At 44.5% G+C, this 18,076-nt stretch overlaps 1 protein-coding gene across 1 annotated transcript in view; it reads right to left on the bottom strand.

The window, feature by feature from the left end:
- The window catches only part of LOC146833058 (beta-1,3-galactosyltransferase 2-like), a 301,893-nt gene extending 298,821 nt beyond the window's left edge, over positions 1-3,072 (bottom strand). The window contains exon 1 of the mRNA XM_085600682.1: positions 2,950-3,072. The gene's annotated coding sequence lies outside the window, so the exon portion shown is untranslated. The remainder of the gene's footprint in view (positions 1-2,949) is intronic.
- Positions 3,073-18,076: the final 15,004 nt, after the last annotated feature.

The following is an 18,076-nucleotide window of genomic DNA, read 5'->3' as shown; positions in this document are numbered from 1 at the left end:
AGGCGCAGGAGCATCTATTCAGATGCAAACAGCCCTGAATGGTCATGTGTCTGCAATTTAGAGGGGCCTCACACATTCCCTTTCTGCCCAAGGCCCCAAACGTCCTAGAACCGGCCCTGATTACACCAAGGCAGCACGTGGTGGTTCTCGTCACAGAGCTTAATTACTGTCACTAAACTTTAAGCAAACCTCGGTTCTTCAAGCATGCAGTCTATAATGTAATAAAATAAAGAAATGGCACAATCGCACCCACACTGATTAACAAAGTATGGAGGACAATCAGTTAAATCAGTTCTCGTGGAGTATCTCCTTTAAGTACTGTACACTATCCTGGGCGTAGTTTGCGAAGCAGCGCTACGCGTAGCTACGCAAAGTCACTTCGCACTACGCGAGCTACGCATAGCACTTCGCGAACTGCGTAGTACCCTGTTCGCACTGTGCAAGATGCCGTTTTCAATGATTGCACAGTGCGGACAAGCATCCGGCACTGTGCAATCATTTAACACGGCATCTTGCACAGTGCGAGCTGTAGTTTTCTGTAGATTTTTACTCGAGCGGCAGCTTTCTCAACGCGGACTGGTAGTTTCTCATCGCGAGCGGTCGCGAGCATACGCGACCACTCGCAATGAGAAACCTGACCTCCCCGCGTTGAATCTCGTCGGGTGGTTTATTTTTCACGCTCGCGAGCGGCAACTTGAGGTTGCTGATCGCGAACGAGGAAAAAGTCTCGCCAGGATGTCATTTTGCTTGCTCGCGGTCGCCAACTTGACGTTGAGGACCGCGAGCCAGCAAAAAATGACCGCTGCACTACGCTACGCTGCGCTACGCGTGTTTGCACTGTGCTACGTGCAATTCGCGTAGTGCGAAGTAGCGCGAACTACGCAAACTACGCGCGCATAGCATAGTGCTTTGCCCAGGCTTACTGTACATCACAGTGGGGGATGGCAAAACTAACATTTTGGAAAGAGAGCCTGTCTTCTCATTGTCCTGTCCAGGAGGGGGTGAGGTGCCCTACCCCACTCTGGAAGAGACCAAGATGATACTAGAATACTGCATGACCACCCTGGTGGATCCTGTTCCCCCTGCTGTGATGGCTCCTGCCCCCCCCCCCCCCCCAGTGATGGCTCCTGCCCCCCCCCCGTGATGGCTCTTGCCCCCCCCCCCCATGTGGTGGCTCCTGTCCCCCCACCTGTGATGGCTCCTGCCGCCCACCCCTGTGATGGCTCCTGACCCCTCCCCCCCTCGTGGTGGATCCTGTCCCAGTCCTGGAATGGCTCCTGCTGCGAGGGTTAAGTTCTTGATGGGCCTCTTCTCAAAAAGGCTCAGCTCAAAATTAAAATTAAAAGGTGGGCTAGTGAGTAAGTGAAGGGATGGGTGGATGGCTGGATGAATAAGTGAAAGGGCGAATGGATGAATGATAGATTGAAGAGATGGATAATGAGAGAGGATGGATGGATTGATGAGTGAGTGGAAGGATGGATGAGAGAAAAGGTAAATAGCTGGATGTATGGGTGGAAGGGTAGCTGGATAGGTAAAAGGGTGGATGGATGAGTGAAAGTATGGATGAGTGAAACGGTGGATGATGAGTGGGTGGATGGATGAGTGAAATGATGGATGGATTGATGAATTGATAAGTGCAAGGGTGAATGGATGGAGGGATGAGGAATGGGTGGATGTAAGGATGGATGAGTGAGTGAAAGGTAGGGTAGATGGACAAAAGGATGGAAGGAGTGAAAGGATAGATGGATGAGCGAAAGGATGGATGAGTGATAGGGTCAATGGATGGATTCATGAGTGGATGAGTAGATGGATGGGTGGGTGGATGGATGGGAGGAAGGATGGCTAAGTGAAAGGGTTGTTGGGGAGAGAAAGGGAGGATGGATGGATGACTGAAAGGGTGGATGGGTGGAAGGATGAGTGACTGAGTGGATGGATGAGTAAGTGAAAGGATGGCTGGATGGGTGAAAGGGTAAATGGCTGGATGGATGAGTGAATGGATGGGTAGAAGAGTGGATGCATGAGTGTACAGACGGATAGGGTGAAAGGGTGGATGGATGGATAATGGATGGATGAGTGAAAGGATGGATGAAGGGATGGATGAAGGGATGGATGAGTTTAAATGATAGATGGAAGGATACATGATGGATAGGTTTGCAAATGGTTGAATATGTTTGGATATGGCTGGGCTTACGTATATACTATTGCGCGACCTCCTCTGATGTGTCTGTAAAATGTACCTATTGTCCTGAATTTTGACCTCCTGTCCTGAATTTGTGTCCTGAATTTTGACCCTTTGTCCTGAATTATTACACTCACCGTCCTGAATTCGCACCAATGCCAGTTGGTCACCCTAATGTGCAAGGAAATGCCATCCGAAGCAGTGGGAATCAGAGAGCAAACGAGCAGCAACACAGCTGCGTTTCTATTGAATTTAATCTGGCGTCCGTGCTATTTATGATAGTATGAGCTCTTTTAACGCAAAGTTTTGTAGGAAAATATTTATTCTTTAAGGGAAATCAGAGCAGATTGTCAAGATCCTTGAAACTGGCATGGATCGGGGTTCGACTGTTACATTTAACATGACAGTGATTTAACAAACAAGACAAAGGAACCCAAAGACATTTAAAATTATTGAAAAAATGTACTGTTACGGTCAGAGCATGGCAAGCGCAGCGAACACTTTGGACTAACACCCGGCGCAGAATGACTAATATTAGAGGATGTGCGAAATTCGCGTGATTCGCGTTTTAATTTTCACCTGGAGCTATACCTTCGATCACGAGCTCCGAGGCACGTGCGTCTAGTGCCTCGGCCAACTGCATGGGTTTGCCCGCCGTACCCACAGTGCTAGCTAACGCGCTATGAACCCGCGGGACAGGAACATCAACAGTTACCTACAAAACAAGGCATAATTAATATTGTTGGGCGAGGCCTCGCCCGCCTTCGTACCTGGCATCTCAAGGGCAGCGTGCGGTCGGTGGTAGGCGCCGGCCCAGGGAGAGGGCCTCGGTGTGCTCCAAGAGGGAGCTCCGCGCAGGTCCCTCCTTCCTCCCTGCCCTTCTCAGAAGGCAGTGACTCTGAAAAGCCTCTTTTTTTCTCTCTTATCTCTGACCAGTCTGCTTGCAGGCACATAATCGTGCAATGGCACCTGCCAGGGACACACCTTTCCGGGGCATAACAGGACTGCACCTGCCTGTCACGGAGGGCTACCTGGGTATTACACGCCCTGCATGCGTGTGTAACACCATGCGTGGGTGTAACACGCCTCGCCTGGATGTAACAGACCTTCCATGCTTGCAATAGAGCCATGCCTGTGTGTATCACACCCTGCCTGGGTACCACAGACACTGCCTGCTTGTAAAAGAGCTGCGCGTCTATGTAACACACCCTGCTTGACTTTGAGACCCTGCCTGGGCATTAAAGACCCAGCCTACCTGCAGGGTGGGAATGGGACAGATAATAGGCCTTGGCGCCAAATGAAACGCGGCCCCTTTCAGCGAATCAAACGGTCCACATTTGCAAACCAGGGCAGTTTTCTACTAGTAAAGGCACGCTGTATAAGCGTTTTGCGAGGTATGAGACACTGCATGGATTTGTGCTTGCTGCAAGCAATGTTTATGGTAATATCAGAGAAATCAACAGTAAAACTCGGCCCACCAGACCATATACCAGCTCCACAAACAGTCACCAGTCCAGCCCATACACAGATCTGTGAGAGCAGCTCTCTGGGCACTGCCAGATTGCCCTATGGGCTAGTCCGACCCTGGCTGCCTGTCAAAGATCCTGGCATCTCTGTAACACACCCTGCCTGGCTTCGCCAGCTTGATAATCACAAAACTGCCTGTGAGTCTGTGTCCCGATTCCATGCAACACACCGCAGCTGGATATAACAGAGCCTCCGTGCTTGGAGCAGAACCATGCCTGTGATTCACACCCTGCTTCTGTGTAACAGTCTCCAGTTGGATATAACAGACTCTGCATGCTTGTAATAGAACCGTGCCTCTGGGTACCAAACCTTTCCCGGATATTACATGTCCCTGGGTATCAAACTCTTCCTGGGCATGACCCAGGGTATCACACTCTGCCTGGTTAATACATGCCTGTGTGTATCACGACCAGCCTGGGTAATACATGCCTCTGTATATCGCACCATGCGTGGGTCATACTTGCCACTGTGTATCACATCCAGCCTGGGTAATACATGCCTCTGTGTATCACATCCTGCTTTTGTAATACATGCCTGTGTGTATCACAACCAGCCTGGGTAATACATGCCTCTGTATATCGCACCATGCGTGGGTCATACTTGTCTCTGTGTATCACACCCAGCCTGGGTAATACATGCCTCTGTGTATCACACCCTGCTTGGGTAATACATGCCACTGTGTATCACACCCAGGCTGGGTAATACATGCCTCTGTGTATCACACCCAGCCTGGGTAATACATGCCCCTGAATATCGCACCATGCCCGGGTAATACATGCGTCTGTGTATCACACCCTGATTGGGTAATATATATGCCTCTGTGTATCACGCACAGCCTGGGTAATACATGTCTCTGTATATCGCACTATGCCTGGGTCATACATGCCTCTGTGTATCACACCCTACCTGGGTAATACATGCCTCTGTGTATCGCACCATGTGTGGGTTATACATGCCTTTGTGTATCTCACCCTATCTGGGTAATACATGCCTCTGAATATCACGCCATGTCTGGGTAATACATGCCTCTGTGTATCACACCCTGCTTGGGTAATACATGCCTCTGTGTATCACACCATGCCTAGGTAATACATGCCTCTGTTTATCACACCCTGCTTGGGTAATACATGCCTCTCTGTATCACACATAGCCTGGGTAATACAGGCCTCTCTGTATCACACATAGCCTGGGTAATACAGGCCTCTGTATATCACACCCTGCCTCTATCGTATTGTACTATATTGCACATACAACCCCTATGTGGGGCGCTGAAGTGCTTGCCTAAATGGGTATCATGCCTCACCAAGTATGGTGTGTGTTGTCTTTGTTTTGATCCTATATTTCCATGTCGTGCATGATGACCACCAAGGTGAGGTTATTGTGTTATGGGATGCAGCGTTTAGCAGTGTGATAGACGAAGAAGTGCGAGACAGAGAGAGATGCTCAGTTTATGGTTTTCCGTAAACTGGCAGCTCTGACGGTCCTTTTATGGCATTTCTGATGCTCATAGCCACTTTGCTGGTGACTGCACTAGAATTGTTCGTTCTCATTGTACGGTACTGTATCACTTATGTAGCGCTGACTACAGCCTATTGTCTGGTGACGAAGTGCTTGTACACGTGGCTAGCATGTTACACTGTGTATGGTGTGTGGGGGGAAGGGTGTCACATTTGTTTCTGACCCGATGTGAAATTTGTGTCCAGGTTGTGCTTGATTACCACCAAGACGCTTTTATTGTGTTATGGGACGCATTGCTTAGTAGTGTGATGGAATATGAAGTGTGAGAGACAGGTGCACAGTTTATGGTTTCCAGAGACCAATAGCTCTGATCTACTTTATGGTGTTTCATGAGCTTACAGTCCTTTAACTTGGTTACTGCATTCTGAGATTTTTCTTTATGTATATGATCCTGAGTAGGCATAGGCTGGAGGGAAATATTGGCCTGTCTGGAGATCTGCTGGCATGGACTTTATTACAATCATGATTGTCATTGTGAGGAGTCAGGGAGTGGTTATCATATGTGGTTAGTTGGGACCTGCAGTGGTGGAGGTACGTGGCAAAGCTCTTCAGCTATTCCGTACCTGTTCAGTGGATGATGGGTCGTTTATTGCAATCGACTGCTACAGAACTGGTGGATAGATGTAATCCGTAGGGGTTCTGACCTAAGTGAGTGCAAAAGGATCGTGCAGTATAAAGGAATCATTATGGAACCTGTATGAACTTCAGTCCCTGCAGGACCTCTGAGTGTTTTAGTATTCATTTTTAGAAAGGGCCAAGTGTGTTATGCATGAATTTGCATTCCTGTATGATTCAAAGGCTAGACAAAGGTCAGCCATTCATGGCTTACTCAGACATTAAAAGTTGTGTGGTGGTCGGGCGGTTCCATACCTGTTGACGTTAGAGTGTAGAGTGTTTGTAGTGTTATTGTTTTGGATCCTATCTCAGGGCTATGGGATGGTGTAGTTATCTTGGAAATAGCAGTGATTTTACTTAAATTCTGAGCTGTAAATGCTCCTGGGTGCTTCAATGCTTGTCAGGTAGTGAGTCCCAGGGTTTGTCGGATTGTACTGAGAAAGCGATGCCTCCAATAGATTTCTTCTAATAAGGCAGCATGGCGATCCGTAATGGAAGGCTCGAGCACAGTGTTCTGCTTTGTTTGTATTGTTTGAATTTAATTTGAATGCATAGTGTTCCTTTTCCTTGTGAGGGAGGCTGTGTGGATGATGCAAAGTACCATAACATTTCTCATCTTGCTAAAGGCATCCAGTGAAGTGCTTGGAGGATGGTGTCATGCGTTCTCAGGGGTGGATGTGGGAAAGCAACCTTGAAGTAACATTATGGGTTAATTACATTTTGCATATGATGAAACTGGAGGAGCAAAAATATAGTCTTTTGACATAGTTGAGCTTGGATATTGCAAGTGGGAGGCTAGATTGTAGCTTCTGTTATTATCCAAGGTATTGGAAGATTCATCCCAGTTTTTTTCACTGCGTAGAAGGTGATCCTTGTGACCTTGTTTTTTTTAGTTTTATATAGCGTGAACTGACCTGAAGGCATTGGACTGCTTTACATGTGCACCAATTCTATTACACAAAGACACATTCATTTTTGATGGGCACAGCGAGATTACGTGATTAGGCCAGAATCATAGACTGTTGCTTCAATGCTGAGATGCGAACCTGGTTCCCAAGCTCCAAAGTCAGCAGCTCTGGCCGTTGGGCCACACCCAATCCTCCCTATTCTCTCCTTGTTCACATGTGTTATCAAGGATAGGTTTGAATCAGTGGTTACCTCTAGGTTTCTTACTTGTCTTGATGTAGTTGGAAGGTCCATGAGTTCTTTAGGCCATACGCCAGCATACTTGTGTGTCTCCCATTGTCCAAAGGTTCTAATCGTTGTCTGTGAGGTGTAGAGATTTAGGTGGTTAGTCATCATCCATGCATTTAAGGCATTCATTATGTCTTAATCTGTAGTGGTCTTTTGAGCAATTCGTTTTTAGAATTAAGTATAAGCTACTAAATTGTAGCAAGTGAGGTTGAACAATCTAATTAGGTCTGGTAAGGGAATTAGGTAATGTTGACTGAGAAAAGAGATATGAGAGACTCAAGAGTACAAGTTGGCATGACACGCATAATTGGTTGTAGTGTAATTACATGAAATTACAACAAAAAAACACAGAATTGTGTGAGGCACATAGCCCTGCCTTCAGAGATATTTTCTCAGCGCAAAATGCACCCTCGTGTCCAAGATTACCCAGAGGATTGCATTTTGCTCTAATAAAATTGTGCTAAATGCAACAGAACAGGACCAGCAGCAGCTGCTCGATCTCTGTTCCTGTGCTCGTGGATTGGCATTTTTGCCCCAGATTACTCTAATTTCTGTGAAACAGTGTAATCGTGTGAGTTTTAGTAATTTTACATCACAAGAGCATTATGAAATTACTGAAATTACTCAGATTACTCCACTGTAATACAAATTTTGCTCAGGCGTCCTCTTAAATATTGGATGCAAGGGACTGATGTGAAAGGTGGTAGGGAGAGGTGGGCGAGCCATTAAAGGCTCGAACAAGGTGCAAGCCTGAGGCCTGGCTCTGGCTCAGCTCGATGTACTCTTGGGCCCTTGAGTTCAAAATGAACCGAGCTTTCATGTGGTTTCTGCCTGCCACTCACGGTCTACCATCAGGCGCAGAGAATTGAAAAACAAAGCATAAACCTTTGGTGTTGAAAAGGGGAGAAAGAGGCAGTAGCCATCAAGTGGATCAATTGCATAAAGTGAAACCAGAAAACCTGGGACTAATCCTGGCTTTCCTGCTTGACTAAAGTATTTAACTCTTGTTAAATACTTTATTTTGCAGTGCCTCCTTTTTCTTTGTTATCACATTTGAGGGCATCTTCTAATCCACGAGTTCATGGTATGCACTGTACAAAAATAATCCTATGTATGAGGGTGAAATGCTTTTGGAACACGTGTGCATGTTAAAGAAATACCATTTAATTTTAAAGACACTGTCATATTTTCATATTATGTTTTAAAGAAAATTGTACCTCGGCACTCTAACAATTAACATATAGTAATTTCAGTAAGAAAGTGAATGAGTGTGACAAAGTAGCCTGTTTAAACAATTCTTGATACTGTTGTTGGCCAGTGAGCACATGTTACAGTGAGCACATTTAAAAAAGCCTTTCAGTTTAGCAGGTAACCAAGTGATGGTGTTTGGTCTGGCTGGTAAATAACTTGACAAAAGTCAAAGAGAAAATTCCCCTTTTGGTAAAACAGAGCTTCTATCCACACATACACAACTATACCCAGTCTCTCACCAGGATAAGACACCAAAGATAATCCCCAGTCCAATTTACATATGAAAAATTCAATGTATTTTATTAAAAATATATAGTCATATGGCTTCACATCGTCAAGAATTCATATAATACAAGATTAAAACAGTAAAAAACTTCAATATAGTAAATGAACACATAAAACAATACACACACAACAAAACAATACAATGGGAGACACAGTTAGAAAAAATATTATATTCTCATGTACAGGAGTAAGGAAACATATGATCAAGATCAGCTATTTTCCTAGTTGATTATCTCAACATTCAGTAATTCGGAAAACAGATGTCAATACAATCTATAATCTCCCTCCAATGTTTGCGTCGACGCGTTTCGGTGGAAATCAAGGAATAAACGACCACCTTCTTCAGGACAAATATTCTATTCTCCCATGCAGTCAATGTACAATCTAAATCAAATAACAGAATATACATATTAAAAACATTTACAACACTATTTTTTATAAAAAATTATTTTCTATTCATAAGTGTAGAGTCCAATTAAAACCACACCCTATTCCATCATTAAACTATACACCAAAATCTATAAGGCACAGAGTTGATTCCTCACATAGAACAAAACACATGCATAAAAATGCTTTTAATAACAGGGTGTTGTTCTCCTGGTGATTTCCCATAAACTCATTCATTCACACTACACCCAGATCCAATAATATCTTACAATCCTACTGCTTTTATAATGTCACATCCATCCTCATATCGTCAATTTTTGTACCTTATGTATGGGACGTATTCGAGTGATGGATACTCAAGGGATCTTTGCTTCCTCGTATCACCTCATCAATGTCACTCAGTGGAGTCACACACAGATAGATTGACCCATCAGTCTAAAGAAATTAAGACACTTAAGTTTTAGCTGGAATCTTAGATCTCTAGTATTTGAACATTCTAATGCACCTGAAATAGATCAGATAAATAACTTGTGCAGAGAATGTCCCTGAGGGTTTTACTTCTCCTGTGTATTATCCTAGGTTTCTTGGTCAGATGTTTAGTCAAGGATTCATCCAAAGTAAGAAGATGCCAATGCTTGGATACAATTTTGTAGATGGCGTTACTTTCGACACGAAAATCCATAATTAAACCTAGTTTGTTTTTATTTCCTATGTGCCTGTCTCTGTGTTTTTTCTTGAGGAATGTATTTCTGGGTGTCTTCATTATTCTCTTTTTAGCATGTTCTAATATGCCTGGGGAATAGCCCCTGCATGCAAAACGTTCCTGTAGATTGTATAACTCTTGGAAAAAAATTCTGTCTTCACTGCAATTTCTACGTATGCAAGTCATTTCTCCCAAAGGTATGGCTTTAATTTGGGCTTTCGGGTAGGCACTAGTCGAATGTAACACTGCGTTGCATGCATAATCTCACTAAACAAGAACAAGTGGCCCGTAAAACAATGTCCACCAACTCAGATTTGATCATAAAAGAGGCGGACAAGGGAGGAAACATAGTGCTTATGCAAGAGAAGGATTACATAGGGGAAATAGATAGACAACTACAGGACCAACAAGCTTACATCAAATTGTTTACCAATCCATTGAAGAAGATTTCCACCCTCATAGAATCTAAACTCACAGTATGGCAGCAACATGGCCTCATCTCAGATGGGGAGGCCAGATACCTATACACACCAACACCAAAAGCTCCATGAATTTACACTCTCCCTAAGATTCACATGTCAGACACATTCCCTCCAGACAGAACCATAGTTTTGGGTATCGGATCACCCACAGAGCATCTATCAGAATACATCGACATTTTCTTGCAACCCTTTGTATTAAATCTTCCCTCATATCTCAGGGATACTGGGGATCTCCTCAACAAATTGGAAGACATTGAATGGACAACAGAGCTTTCTTTTGCCACATTGGATGAGTGTGCTTTGTATACTAGCATCTCCTGGGAGCAGGGTTTACAAGCCCTAACTGATACTCTCTACCAAAGGGATGCCACCCTACATGGACACACAGAGATGGTCATAGACATGACACGGGTGGTTTTGGAAAACAATGTTTTCCTACACCAAGGCACTTGGTACCAACAAGCAATAGGTGTGGCAATGGGCTCCAAATTTTCTCCATCTGTAGCCAATCTATACATGGACAGATTCGAACATAAACATTTATGGACCAATGTACCCCCAAATCTGACTGCACACATTGTATATTGGGGTTGTTATATTGAAGACGTGTTTGTCATTTGGGCCGGAAGTGAGCTAGAATTCACAGCACTAACAAAGTATCTCAATGACAACTGTTTCAATTTAAAATTCACTTCCAATTTTAACAAGACAGAAATAGAGTTTTTGGACACCACAATCTACACAAAAGGCCCTAAAATCATGTCCAAATTGTTCAGAAAGAAAACAGCATGCAACGCAGTGTTACATTCGACTAGTGCCCACCCGAAAGCCCAAATTAAAGCCATACCTTTGTGAGAAATGACTCACATACGTAGAAATTGCAATGAAGACGGATTTATTTTCCAAGAGTTATACAATCTACAGGAACGTTTTGCATGCAGGGGCTAGACATGTTAGAACATGCTAAAAAGAGAATAATGAAGACACCCAGAAATACATTGCTCAAGAAAAAACACAGAGACACGCACATAGGAAATGAAAACAAACTAGGCTTAATTATGGATTTTCATGTCGAAAGTAACGCCATCTACAAAATTGTATCCAAGCATTGGCATATTCTTACTTTGGATGATTCCTTAACTAAACATCTGACCAAGAAACCTAGGATAATACACAGGAGAAGTAAAACCCTCAAGGACATTCTCTGCACGAGTTATTTACCAGCCAGACCAAACACCATCACTTGGTTACCTGCTAAACCGAAAGACTTTTTTAAATGTGCTCACTGTAACATGTGCTCACTGGCCAACAACGGTATCAAGAATTGTTTAAACAGGCTACTTTGCCACACTCATTCACTTTCTTACTGAAATTACTATATGTTAATTGTTAGAGTGCCGTGGTACAATTTTCTTTAAAACATATGCAATAACAGGTTTCCTAGGAACACTTGTTTATTACACATCCTTGGTAGTGGGATGTTCATGTCACCTTGAAGGGCACCGTTATTTAAACCAATGATGTATTAATAAACAACGAAAACTACACAAACTATAGAATTTGATGTGCGACTGTTGGAAGCCATCACTACCCTTGCGTGATATTATATTTTCATATTATGTTTGTTGCATGATTTGATTCCAAGGGCATGGCTTGTGAACGGGCTCTTCATGCCCAGCCAGGCCCCTGGCTCTGCTCTGGCTCTCCGTGTTAATTTGTTGGCTCGCCCACCTCTAGTGGTAGGTGCACCAGGCTTTCTTTGTCTTTGAGGTATGAGGTAATTGATTTCTAAGTGGGTTTTCATATTTTGAGATGATTGGGTCTTTTCAGTTGGGGTGGAGAGTATCAAAAGGCACTGATAGGTCAAGGAGATAGGTCAAGGAGATACAGATCAGCCACTCCGTTCTTGATGACTGTGAGCTTTAGGTCATCCCATATCGTTATTCGGGTTGACTCTGTAGCTCTACCTAGTCTAAATTCAGATTGTTGGTATTTCGCGTCACATTTGTTATGCAAAATTCTTGAAAGTGGCGCAAATGATCAGAACCAAGTGGCAGTTGCTCAAGGCTCAATTTGTTTTTAGCTATTTTCTTAGCCTGCATGTGTCCTCACGTGAAAAGTTGATCCAAGCTTGTATTTCGCACTAAAATGTAGAGCTAAATTCACGTAATTTCTCATAACTGTTTACAAAATTCATAAAATTACATGAAGGCAAATTACACATATTTCAAACACCCCTTTTTCTGAAGGATCTGTTGAATGTGTCTTTCATCCATGATTTCCTTCACTTGCATTGTTATAAGTTGAGCTGTCATTAATCCATGTCGATTTCCTCTTGTGTTTAACCCGGGGTGGGATCTTTAATGATATCTGGCTGTAATGCTGGGAGTAACAGAACAGAACCTGCTTACTTGTAACTGAGCCCTTACTCTGTGTTTCACACTCTGCCTCTCTGTAAAATGTCCTGCCAGGCATTAATACCCTGTCTGGACATAAAAGACCAAACTGCCTGTATAACACACCCTGCTTTTCTGTAACAGGACTCTGACTGTCTGCCTGTTTGAGATCCCGGCCTCTGTGTAGCACAGCTTTCCTGGATGTACCAGACCCTGCCTGTGTGAAACAGAATAAATAAGCTGGAATACTAAAAAAGAGCCCTACCTCTGTGTAACACATTCTGCCTAGTTTTGCAGTCTGCATGAGTATTAAATGACCCCACCTGTCTGTAACCGGAGCATGCCTTTGTGTAGCATGCCATATCTAGCTTTAGTATCCAAACTAGGTATGAGTGTAACATGACCGTCTACCTGTAACAGTCTTGTCTTCATGTAGCATACCCTGCTGGCAATCATAACCTGTCTGAGTATAAAAGAGTTCTAACATCCCGTCCAGAATGTTTTCTGTCTCCCTTGCTGTAATACACACACTGGCATTACGACCTGTGCCACTCTAGTCCTGTGTGGAGCTGTCGGAGTTTCGCTCTGTGGAATTCTGCGGAGTTACTGAAAAACGTCGCCAGTTTCCGCGGAGTACCGCGAGCGGGCGGAGTATTGCTCAGCTTTAAACTAAAGCTCTTACAAAGCTGCCCTTGGCAAGAACAACCTTCCTCTCTAATGTCCCTGCACCCCCCCCTCACAAGTCAGGCTCCATCCTTGGGATTTCAGCAAGTTAGCAGCAGTGAGTCCAAGGCACCATGAACTGCAGAGAGGCAAGGAGAAAACAAAGTATGTTTCTTCTGTTCCACTTATGAATCCCATTGCTTTTCCTGAAAGCCATGGAGTTCCTGTAAAAGGCGTGCTGCTGACAAACAAGGGTAATGCTGGAGACTGTGCGAGTGTCAAGGGGCGCCCTTTATCTCCTGACACTGTCCGAATTCAATATATAGGTCTTTGCTCGTCTGTGAAATCTGCCCCATTTGAAACACTCAAACCTTGAATGCCACAAAAGCGCCTTGGAACAGAAAGACGCTTTTCAACTATGATAGGGAGGGAAGAAATCTACTTTCAACCGAAAAATCAAGAAGACTGAAGCATCTTTTATTCCTGCCCCATTAAGAATAAACAAACTTTAGAAAGAATGGGGAAGAAACCTGTGGCTGAACTGAAAAAGATATGTTCCGCAAACATCCTTTTAGATGGTATAGTTGCGTCTAGCGCCTTAAAGACACTTGCAAGCACAAAAAAATTAAAACAATGAACAAGCTCCTTAAATATAAAACTTGGGAAAGAAATCATGCACAACATAAAGTATATTCAGCAAAACACCTGCAAATTTTGTATTTTATTATATAGCGCCTTGTGCTGATTCAGCGCTCAACGTGCGCGACAGATGACATGTGTTTTACTTTCTGAGGCTGTTTCCCTTCACGTCTCTGTGGAGAGCACTAAAGCAGTTTGAAAGACGAGGCACTAAGCTAAAAGGACCATGGAGGACAGAATCGGTGGACAGGTGCAGGACACAGGCAAAAGAGGGCAGGGAAAGAGGCTTCACAGCAGAGCATGCAGGTAGGCCGGAGGAGCAGTTGCAGCACAACAGAGCATAGAGGGCAGAACGAAGTGGCAGCAAAAAGAATCATAGTGGACAGGTGGGATGGAATAGGGGCATGGAACTCGGACAGGCAGGGTAAAGGTGGCAGGGACAGGCGGTAGTATACTGACCATGCTAGGCAGGTGGGAGGTGCAGTAGCAGCTCAACAGAACACTCAGAGGAGATGGGAGGGGCCGTGGCAGGTCTATGGAACATGGAGAACAAAAAGGAGGGAGCAAGGGCAAGCACACATGACATTGGAGGGCGAGGAGGGAGGGTAGGGGCAGCAGGCTGAACACGGAGGCTAAGCATGAGGGCAATGATGGGGTATAGAATTTGGCAACGGAAGGCAGGAGGAGTGGGCAGGGACTTCAAGGTCAATGGAGGGCAGTGCAGCACATCAGACCACCCAGGGCAGGAGGGAGGGGGCTGGTGCGTGGACTTAGCAGGGCAGTGGCAGAACATCGACCACACAGGGCTGTAATGAGGGAACAGAGGCATGGACTTGGACAATGAATGGCAAGGAGGAGGGGGGCAGGAGCAGCAAGCTTGGGTGCGGACAGCACAATACCAGGCTAGGCCCTGCGTCCAACTCCTCCCGTCACTGTGCATTGCAATGGGCATTTTACTTAACGTTAAAAACACTCTACAAATTAACTGAAAAAACAAAGGTTAGAGGGGCATTTTAGTTAGGTTCAGATTTTAATTGCACAAAACCACAGAAATTCCACTATTATAGTTAGAGAATATTTTAAACAACTATAACTCATGCCCTAAGGTAACTATAACTCGCGCTCTCACCATCCACTGCTAATTACCACAGATATTACATCACTCATGACATCTTCTATGATATCATTGATAATATCACTGTAGCATTTGCAGTAAAATTATTGATTAGATAACTTTACATTGAGAGGGAGCAAGTTATAGTTACCTTAGGGGTCGAGTTATAGTTACTTAAAATAACTATAACAGCTGAATTTCTATGGTTCTGTGCATGTAAAACATGAACTTAACTATAATGTCCCTGTGATCTTTGTTTTTTTAGAAAACAATATATATATGTGTATGTATATATATTCACTGAAAAAAACATAGGTTTCAGGGACGTTATAGTTAGTTGGACGTTTCACTCTTACAAAACCAGAGAAATTCCGCCGTTATAGTTAGTTCAGCAGTGCAGGAGCCGGCCCTGGGGGGGTGGCGGTGCCCACGGCCACCGAGGGCTCCTGGAGGGGGGCCATATGGCTCCCTCCCTCCATTTTCAAAGCTCCCGGGAGTCCGCAACCGACCCCCCGTATTTAAATATTAAGTGCCCCGGGGAGGTGGTGGTCCCCGGGGCAGTGTGGGGGGACTTGAGCCCCCCCACACTTATTATTTTGTATAGCCCCGTGGAGGTGGCAGTCCCTGGGGCTCGGGGAGGCCCGCGAGTGCCCCTGCCCATTTTCATCAATGCCCCAGGGAGGTGGCGGTCCCTGGGGCAGCGTAGGTGGGTTGGGCCCCCCACGCATTTATTCTCAAAGCCCTGGGGAGGTGGCGGTCCCCGGGGCTGCAGGTGTTCCCGCGGGACCCGACAAATCAAATACACATTGCCCCCAGGACCTGGCCCACCCAGGGGCCTCATTAAAATGAAGCGTGGGAGCTTTTTTCTCGGCCCCCGCTTGACGAATCACCCCAAACCTTTCAAGACAGGAGCTGACCAGAGTGGGCCACTAGTTTTGAAAATTTCGCGAAGATTCATCAAACGATGCCAAAGTTATTGGGAAAACAAAAAACGTTTTTTGAATAGAAACGAGGTCCTAACTATAACTACCTACTGGCGACCACCAGTAGGTTATAGATATATATATATAGATATCCAAAAAGCAAGTTGTTCGTAAAGCGCCGGTCACGTCCACCTGGCGGGGTTGGTGCAGTGTCACGGATATGGATCTGTGTTCTAAATCAATTAGACACGCCTCCCTCCATGAAAGGAAGCACAGACCCGCACTCAAAGTTGAAAAGTGAAATAATTTATTGCAACTTTGAATGCAGTTCTGCGCCTCCTGTCATGGAGGGAGGTATTATATATATATATATATATATATATATTACCTACTGGCGGTCGCCAGTAGGTAGTTATAGTTAGGACCACGTTTCCATAGGAAATCCGCAACATTCTATTTTGAATAACTTTGGCGCCGGTCGACGAATCCTCGCGAATTTTTCAAAATAGGTGGGGCGCTACGCTCCGCTCCTACCCTGAAAGTCTCGGGGGGATTCGTCAAGCAGGGGCTGAGATAAAAGGGGAGTCCCAAAACACGTTTTTCCCATGCATTTTTCCATAGCACCTTTAGACAGGGCTACAGCCCGAACGGCTGAACAGAATTACTAGAAATTTGGCAGAGAGGTAGTCCTCAGGTCAAGGAAGTGCCTTTTGTAGGTTTGGTGTAAATCTGTTCAGTAGATTCTGAGAAAATAGCCTTTAAATCAATATATATATCTGAGCCAGCTTACGGTGCGCTTACGGTACGCTTACCGTACGCGAGCGCGATTATGATTGGCTCTTAGATCTTAGTAAACATTCGAATCGGCCGAAACCAGGAAGCGGCGGCCACCATTTTCTCTCTCGCACTGAGAGAGATGATTTACAAACAAAGCACAAAAACATTTAAAGGGGCTGTTTTGACAGCTCCCACACACATAGCCATGTAGTGGGAGTCCCCAAAGATCCCCCAAGACCAAAAACGGAATTTTTATTTTTTCGCTAATTTCGCCGATTACGCTTACCGTACGCGTACGGTAAAAATATATATCCCTCAGTGAAAAACGAAAATATTTAAAAAAAAAATATAAAAAAAAAAAATGATCCACACTCTCTCCACCCCGTGTGCAAATGGTGCCCGAAGGGCACCATTTGTGCATGGCTTATAACTAATCCGAAAAATTTAAATATAACCTTTAAAAACGAAGTGCATCATATGTCCTCCATGTGCGGACGGTGCGCGAAGCGCATCGTGCGTACATGGCCCATCTAGCATAACGTGGGCACGCGGTGCGTGTAGCGCACCGCGTGCCCACCGTGCGTGCACGGCACTAACTGCGTAAAGTGGGCGCGCGGGGTGCGCGAAGCGCACCGCGTGCTCACTATGCGCGCACGGTGCGCGAAGCGCACCGTGCGCGCACGGAACGAACTGCGTTAAGTGGGCGCGCACGCCACGAATGGCGTAAAGTAACTTAGCATTTAAAAAACCGTACAAATTCACTGAAAAAACCATAGGTTTCACACACGTTATAGTTAGGAATTAGCATTTAAAAAACCTTGAAAATTCACTGAAAAAACCATAGGTTTCACACATGTTATAGTTAGCGGAAATTTTACTGATAAAAAACCAATGAAATTCCCCCGTTATAGTTAGTGCAGGCAACTATAACTCACGCGACCGCAATCTTCTGCTGATGACATATGTGTCTTTATGAAAAAAAAATATTTGTAATATATGTATAGCTAAAAATGTATGGAAGAAGACATGGGTAAATAAGTGTCTAAATACAGTATTAGCATCAGCAGAGCATTGCGGTCGCGTGAGTTATAGTTGCCTGCACTAACTATAACGGGGGAATTTCATTGGTTTTTTATCAGTAAAATTTCCGCTAACTATAACATGTGTGAAACCTATGGTTTTTTCAGTGAATATATATATAGATATATATATATATATATAGATATATATATATATCTACACACACACACACACACAAATACGCTCCAGTCCCACCATTTATGCGTGCCGAACTCAACTCATGGCGGGTGCCTATCCATTGCGTGAAGGTGGATTTCACATTTAAACATCAGGTTCCAAGAAATGCGGGGCAATCACAAAGTGTTCATTTCCATTATTTATTCAGGGCAGAGGTGTTTCGGCG

This window comes from Triturus cristatus, chromosome 4_2, assembly GCF_964204655.1.
Source record: "Triturus cristatus chromosome 4_2, aTriCri1.1, whole genome shotgun sequence".
NCBI lineage: Eukaryota > Metazoa > Chordata > Amphibia > Caudata > Salamandridae > Triturus > Triturus cristatus.
The sequence above is the reverse complement of the archived record's forward strand: the minus strand, read 5'-3'. Positions and strand labels throughout refer to the sequence as shown.